This window comes from Limulus polyphemus, unplaced genomic scaffold (genome assembly GCF_000517525.1).
Source record: "Limulus polyphemus unplaced genomic scaffold, Limulus_polyphemus-2.1.2 Scaffold2125, whole genome shotgun sequence".
Taxonomy (NCBI): Eukaryota; Metazoa; Arthropoda; class Merostomata; order Xiphosura; family Limulidae; genus Limulus; species Limulus polyphemus.
This window is the reverse complement of record NW_013667735.1, coordinates 8,334-14,055: the sequence shown is the minus strand read 5'-3', so window position 1 is coordinate 14,055 and position 5,722 is coordinate 8,334. Positions and strand designations below refer to the sequence as shown.

At 35.7% G+C, this 5,722-nt stretch overlaps 1 long non-coding RNA gene across 1 annotated transcript in view; it reads right to left on the bottom strand.

The window, feature by feature from the left end:
- Positions 1 to 190: 190 nt before the first annotated feature.
- The window catches only part of LOC111087416, a 13,010-nt gene continuing 7,478 nt past the window's right edge, over positions 191 to 5,722 (bottom strand). The window contains exons 2-3 of the long non-coding RNA XR_002612115.1: positions 1,071 to 1,226; positions 191 to 369 (exon numbers count right to left, since the gene is read on the bottom strand). This is a non-coding gene — a long non-coding RNA (uncharacterized LOC111087416). The remainder of the gene's footprint in view (positions 370 to 1,070; positions 1,227 to 5,722) is intronic.

The window sequence follows — 5,722 nt, the reverse complement described above, 5'->3', positions numbered from 1 at the left end:
ATATACAAGTTGTTCGAGTTTTTTCATCTAAAAAAAGCGACATTAATTTCTTGACGACCTAATGCTTCCGCAGGGTCCTCGAAAGTATTCTGTTTCAAGAGTAAATAGAACCAAAATTAAGTATAACAAATATTTTTATTCCTTGCTTTTCAAGTTGATATGTTGTTAGCTACAGAGCGCATAATTCTTCTCGTGATTCATGGCAAACGCACGTTTTACTGACATCACGACAGCACAAATTGCAACGTTAAGGTTCCCTTATGTGTAGTGGTGCGAGTGGGTAAAACTGGTGACTCCTCTAGGCGGCCTTTGGCTCCTTTCGTGGAAATAATGCATGCGACTGTTATGGTCGTCCTTTACCCTTCACAACTGTTAACATCTCGTGATTAATATTAGTTGTACACTGGATAATTGCTAAATGTCTCTGATATCTGATTTTTAAAATTAAGATGGTGTTCAATTTTATCTACGTTTCGTTTTAGATGACTAACTTTTTGTGTTGGCAGAATAGTTATCGTATTCATAAACAAACTGATGACAGTGAATGATGACCGTGAACAACAAATGCACTTGGTACCCAGGTTATACTAGCTAAAATTTCCTGTAAATGGTACAAGATCTTTCGCAAACGTAAATTTAAAAATTACTATGAAACTGGAGAAAAATCAATAAAAAAAGACAGTAAACCTCTAATCTACTTGTGGCGTAAAATATCAAGGTTTTGTGGTTTAAATGAACTATTAACAAATATATTATTCAACACCTGTAAGCGTATAAAAAACGATCCAGTTCCACTCGAGTTTCATTTTGACATAAAAATGGAAAATACTTTTTACTTGTATTACCCATGAGGATAAAGAGAAGGAATACGGAGAGAATTAAAAGTTTTTATATAACATGGAGGAAAAATTCTCTACGCACAGAGAAAAGCAACACGTTAAATATATTCAGATGATAAAGAGAGGTTCTAAAACAAACGTTGCACGTAATACATAAAGCATTTGCAAACAAAACAAAATACACATTAATAACAACTGAAATTAACTTGTATTCTTAAATGTAAGATGTACCTTGATTTCTGACGACCACAGTTACGTTTTGATCTCCTGAAAATAATGGTGTAAAATGGAATACAGGACGTCGGGTGGCGCCACTGTCAATGATTCTATTTTCTGATGTGACGTTCCAGAAATAAAGGAGATCCTCTCGATAATTCGGTATCTCGTCTGGAAAAGAAAGAAACTGATTTAAAGCTCTCTCGTTATAAATACAGTATTATTTCTTGTGCTACACAAAACCATAATTATACCACAAAACACGCATTTCAAGCTTAAAGCCGAGTCAACTAATATTCAACATAATACACTCGATAACGTATGTCGAATGGTACAAGAAAAGTCAGCTAATGAACTCCACGCAATAAGGACATCCACTTTTAACAGGTTAAAATTAAACACTGAATCAATCATTTGTGTAACTTAGTAAGAAACGTGTTCAGAAAGTTTCTAGCTTGAGAAAAAAAAAGAATAAGTCATCAATTATTTATTTATTTCTCAATATAGTCCCTCTTGATACCAACACACGTGGTCCAGCGCTGCTGCAGCTTGGTTATGTCCGCCTCGTAGAAATCTTTGTCTTGCAAGTCCAGAAATTTTTCGATCGCTGCAATCACTTCAAAAAGATCATCAAAACTCTTTCCACGAAGTTCTTCCTTCAACACGGGGAACACAAAGAAGTCTGAGGAAACCAATACAAGGAACAGGCAGAAACCTTAGGAAACTCACTCTGGTTAACAGGCTGGATGGAGAAGCAGTTCAAAGCAACTCTGGCTGACTGTGGTTCACTGCATCTTAGGCTGTGTGTGGTGATGCTTTGCCCTGGAGAAGCAGTTCAAAGCAACTCTGGCTGATTGTGGTTCACTGCATCTTAGGCTGTGTGTGGTGATGCCTTGCCCTGGAGAAGCAGCACTACTCGACGGCTTCTCGCAACTACCACAGCTCATTAGCACAATACTTTTTTTTTTCGAAAGACAGTCAGCATGATCGTCATTTCACTGTCCCAGAAAATTGACCATGGCCTTTCCAACTGACGATACTTCTTGAATTTGAGACACTGCTCCACTGCATGCTCTGCTTTTTTGTTACAGGATAAAAGTGGTAAACTGATGTCTTATTCTGAGTAACAATTTGTCTGGGCCTGCTTGAAACCGCCTCAAAAGTTCCATGGGTATGTCAAGTGCTATCGTCCTGTGATCAGCACTCAATATTCTAGGCACCCATCTTGCTGACACATTTTTCAGTATTCAGTAAAGTTGGAGGATATTTTACCCATTGCCGATGCTCGTTGTCTCAGTTATGTATCTGATTGTTGATCTTCTTTCTGTCTTCTGTCACCAATCACCATCTTTTGGGCTGCATCAACTAGTTTTGGTGTGGTTATCTCTTTGGGGCATCCTGATCTTGGCTCATCCTCAATCCTAGTTGCCCCTCGTTCAAATTCAGCTGTCCATTTTTTGTACTGTGGTATATCAAGGAGCATCTTCCTGCACGGTTATCACAATGTCCTCGTGGAATTCCTTTGGGATCAAGTCTTTCTTATGGAAATACTTGATCATAACTTTGACTTCATTCCTTTCCATTTTTCAAATTTTCATGTCCGAGTCACTTCGACATGTCCTTGTACAAATTCTCAAAAGATTAAAAAATATGTCTGATAACAACGAAACACATCAAAATATCAGTAGTTTGATCTGTGAAACCGGTTTTGCCTTGACCTATCAATAAATGGGTCACATTAAAAACTTTCTGAACGCCCATCATATAAGTGCAGACAAATATATATATATTATTCTAATGATTTAAAACTGAACTACTGTCACAACGAAATGAATTCGATTAACAATAGGCCTAACATATAACCCGCAAATCTATAGATAAAATGTTACATACTTTGTGTGTATGAATGTGTATAATAGGTTTTCAAGTTGAAGATATACTGTTTATCCGCATAATCAATCCATAATGTAACCGAGTTCCCCTTTAAAGTCCAGCATAAAATCTACAAGAAAACTTTATTCACATCACAGTATTTCTACATCACCACACAGATAATGGATTACCAATACCGAGTCTAGTATTCGAAAAACGAGGTTTTGCGACTTTAATAACACCTGCATAGTACATACATGTAACTTGGGATCCAGAGAAGAGAATTTTCTTTTCTTATTTGTGGTCTTTCTACATCTTTTTATAACCTGCCATGTAATTCATCCATTAGAATGGTTAGCACAGAATACGTATACTTAGAGCATTTGACGTGACTGATACTGTTTGATCCGTTATCCTTTTAGCTTTTGAACTGCGAATATGGAAAATACGTGCTAATCAGGGTTCGGGACAAAAATGATAAAAACAATCCCATTTAGCTCACTCTTTAATCTGCCGTGCAGAGTAAGTGTGATCTTGTGAAGTGGAAACTTCTATTAGCTGCGTGTATATTGTCATCGAAGTAAAAGTTCTAGTTCGTGCACTTCTGTACTTGGTTAATTAAAGGCTTAGTTGTTGGTCTTTGTTCTGTTACTGACTTAAGTATCAAATTCTATGATTGTTATATATATATATATATATATATATATATATACTACCCTGTTTGTTCAGAAAATTATATAGTTAACGGTTAACACCTTAAAGCGATTAAATTCCCACCACTACTACGAATGATCATCACTAAGGACACAGTTAGTTGTAGTTGACAGACATACATAGTATACAGATTGGTATATAACGCGAAATTAAGAAGAAGAAAAATATTCATTTAAATGATGTTTCTTGACAAATTTAAAATAATTGTACAATTCAGAGGAGGAGGAAGGTCTTACTTCAAAAATAATAACTAAACATTTCAGGGAAACCCTTGGCTTGATTAATATTGAAGAAACCAAACATTCGGTTTTAAAGCCTTACATTCTAATCGTCTTTATCATAAATACAATATGAAATTAAAGGTTCAATTTTCTATTTATTACGTTTTTTTTGTTTTAGTGTGCACTAAATAAAAATCATAATTACTTTGGCTGTATGCTTCTGCGAGAAAACAAAGTGCGTGACTGTATATTCCAATTACATCATAAAGCTTAGGTGGTTAACAAGCTTCCAAAAGGCTTTGATTAAATTCTCAAAACATACAGATCTCAAAGCTGTTGGTTGTTGTACTTTATATTTGTGATTAAACCATTTCAATGATGCCTATAAGTATATACGAGCAAATTGACAGATGTTAGATGCTTGGATAAAAACTTTTAGTTTAATAATGAACTACAATAAAACAATAGAAGTAAACCTCAAAGTACAGCGTTTTATTTTTGTAGTTACTAAGCTAACCTACAAATATTCATACATATAGGTAAGTCTCAACAAGGATCTAGGCATAAACGTATCTAATTATTTTAGTCGGGATCAAAAGAATGTGTACTAAGGTTATATAAAAATGTCCCAGTCCGCCATAATTGAATGTAAGCGTTGAATAGACGAAGATATTAATTGATAGCCAATACAGCGAGCGACGTAGCAATTACAGAATTTCACTGTCAGGTTCAGTGCTCATTTTATTTCTTTATGCTTCTTTGTTGTTAAGCACAAAGCCACACAATAGAATATTTGTGTTGTCCCACCACGAGTATTCAAACCCAATTTTTAGCGTCATAAGCCCAGACTTATTCCTTTATGAAAAGTTGTATAATCAGAGCAACACTGGATTTTTAACTTTGGTCAGATCGTAATCATTTCGGGATAGATTGTCAGTTTGATACTGTATGCAAATTAACTGTGAACTATCATTGATATTGAGAGACAGGTTTACATGTTAAGGGGAATTGATAACGGCGAATTTTATTAATTTAGTTTATATTTCAGGAAAACAGTCACAGCCAAACTAAAAAAAAAAAAAAGTTTCCAATCTGAGTCAGAAGTATTCCATAAACACAAATTGTGTGTGTTTAACGCATCATGATAATTTGTTTTATTTCAAGGGTGTGATAGCTAGGATAAAAGCTGCTTCACATACAAGTTTGTATGTTATGGTGGCAAGGAAGAATACGTAGACTATATCGTACCACTAGGTGGCCGTCTGCTTTTCTGACTCCACCCCCCCCCCCCGGTGACTTATAATGCTTAAATTCGGGTTTTGATACCGCGGTAGGCAAAGCACAAGACAGACCGTGGTGCAACTTTGTGCTTAAGAACGAAAACAAACTTTGACGAATTTCGCAAAGCTTATCGAGGGCTATCTGCGTTAACCGTCCCTAATTTGGAAGTGAAAGACTATACCGAAGGTGGCTAGTAAACACCAGCCACCGGTAACTTAAGGACTACTCTATTCGCATAGCGGGATTTAACCACTTCTCTTATAACGCACCCACAGCCCCAAAATGCGGGGGTATTTTTTTTTTACTGTGTATGGTGACGAGGCTTGAACAACGGAACGTCAGACCGACAGTCAAGCACGCTAACCACTTTGCTAACTACTCGAATAAACTGAGAATCCATTACAGATTACGAATAACGACATGTTTTGACCAAGTATAATACTACTGACACAATATTGTGATAGTTTTTTTTTTAAATCATAATAACTAATTAAAAACAACGTTTTATATTTACACAATAAAAACTTTATTGAAGCCGTACGGCTTCCACTTTAAAATATCTCTCTACAAGTACATGTT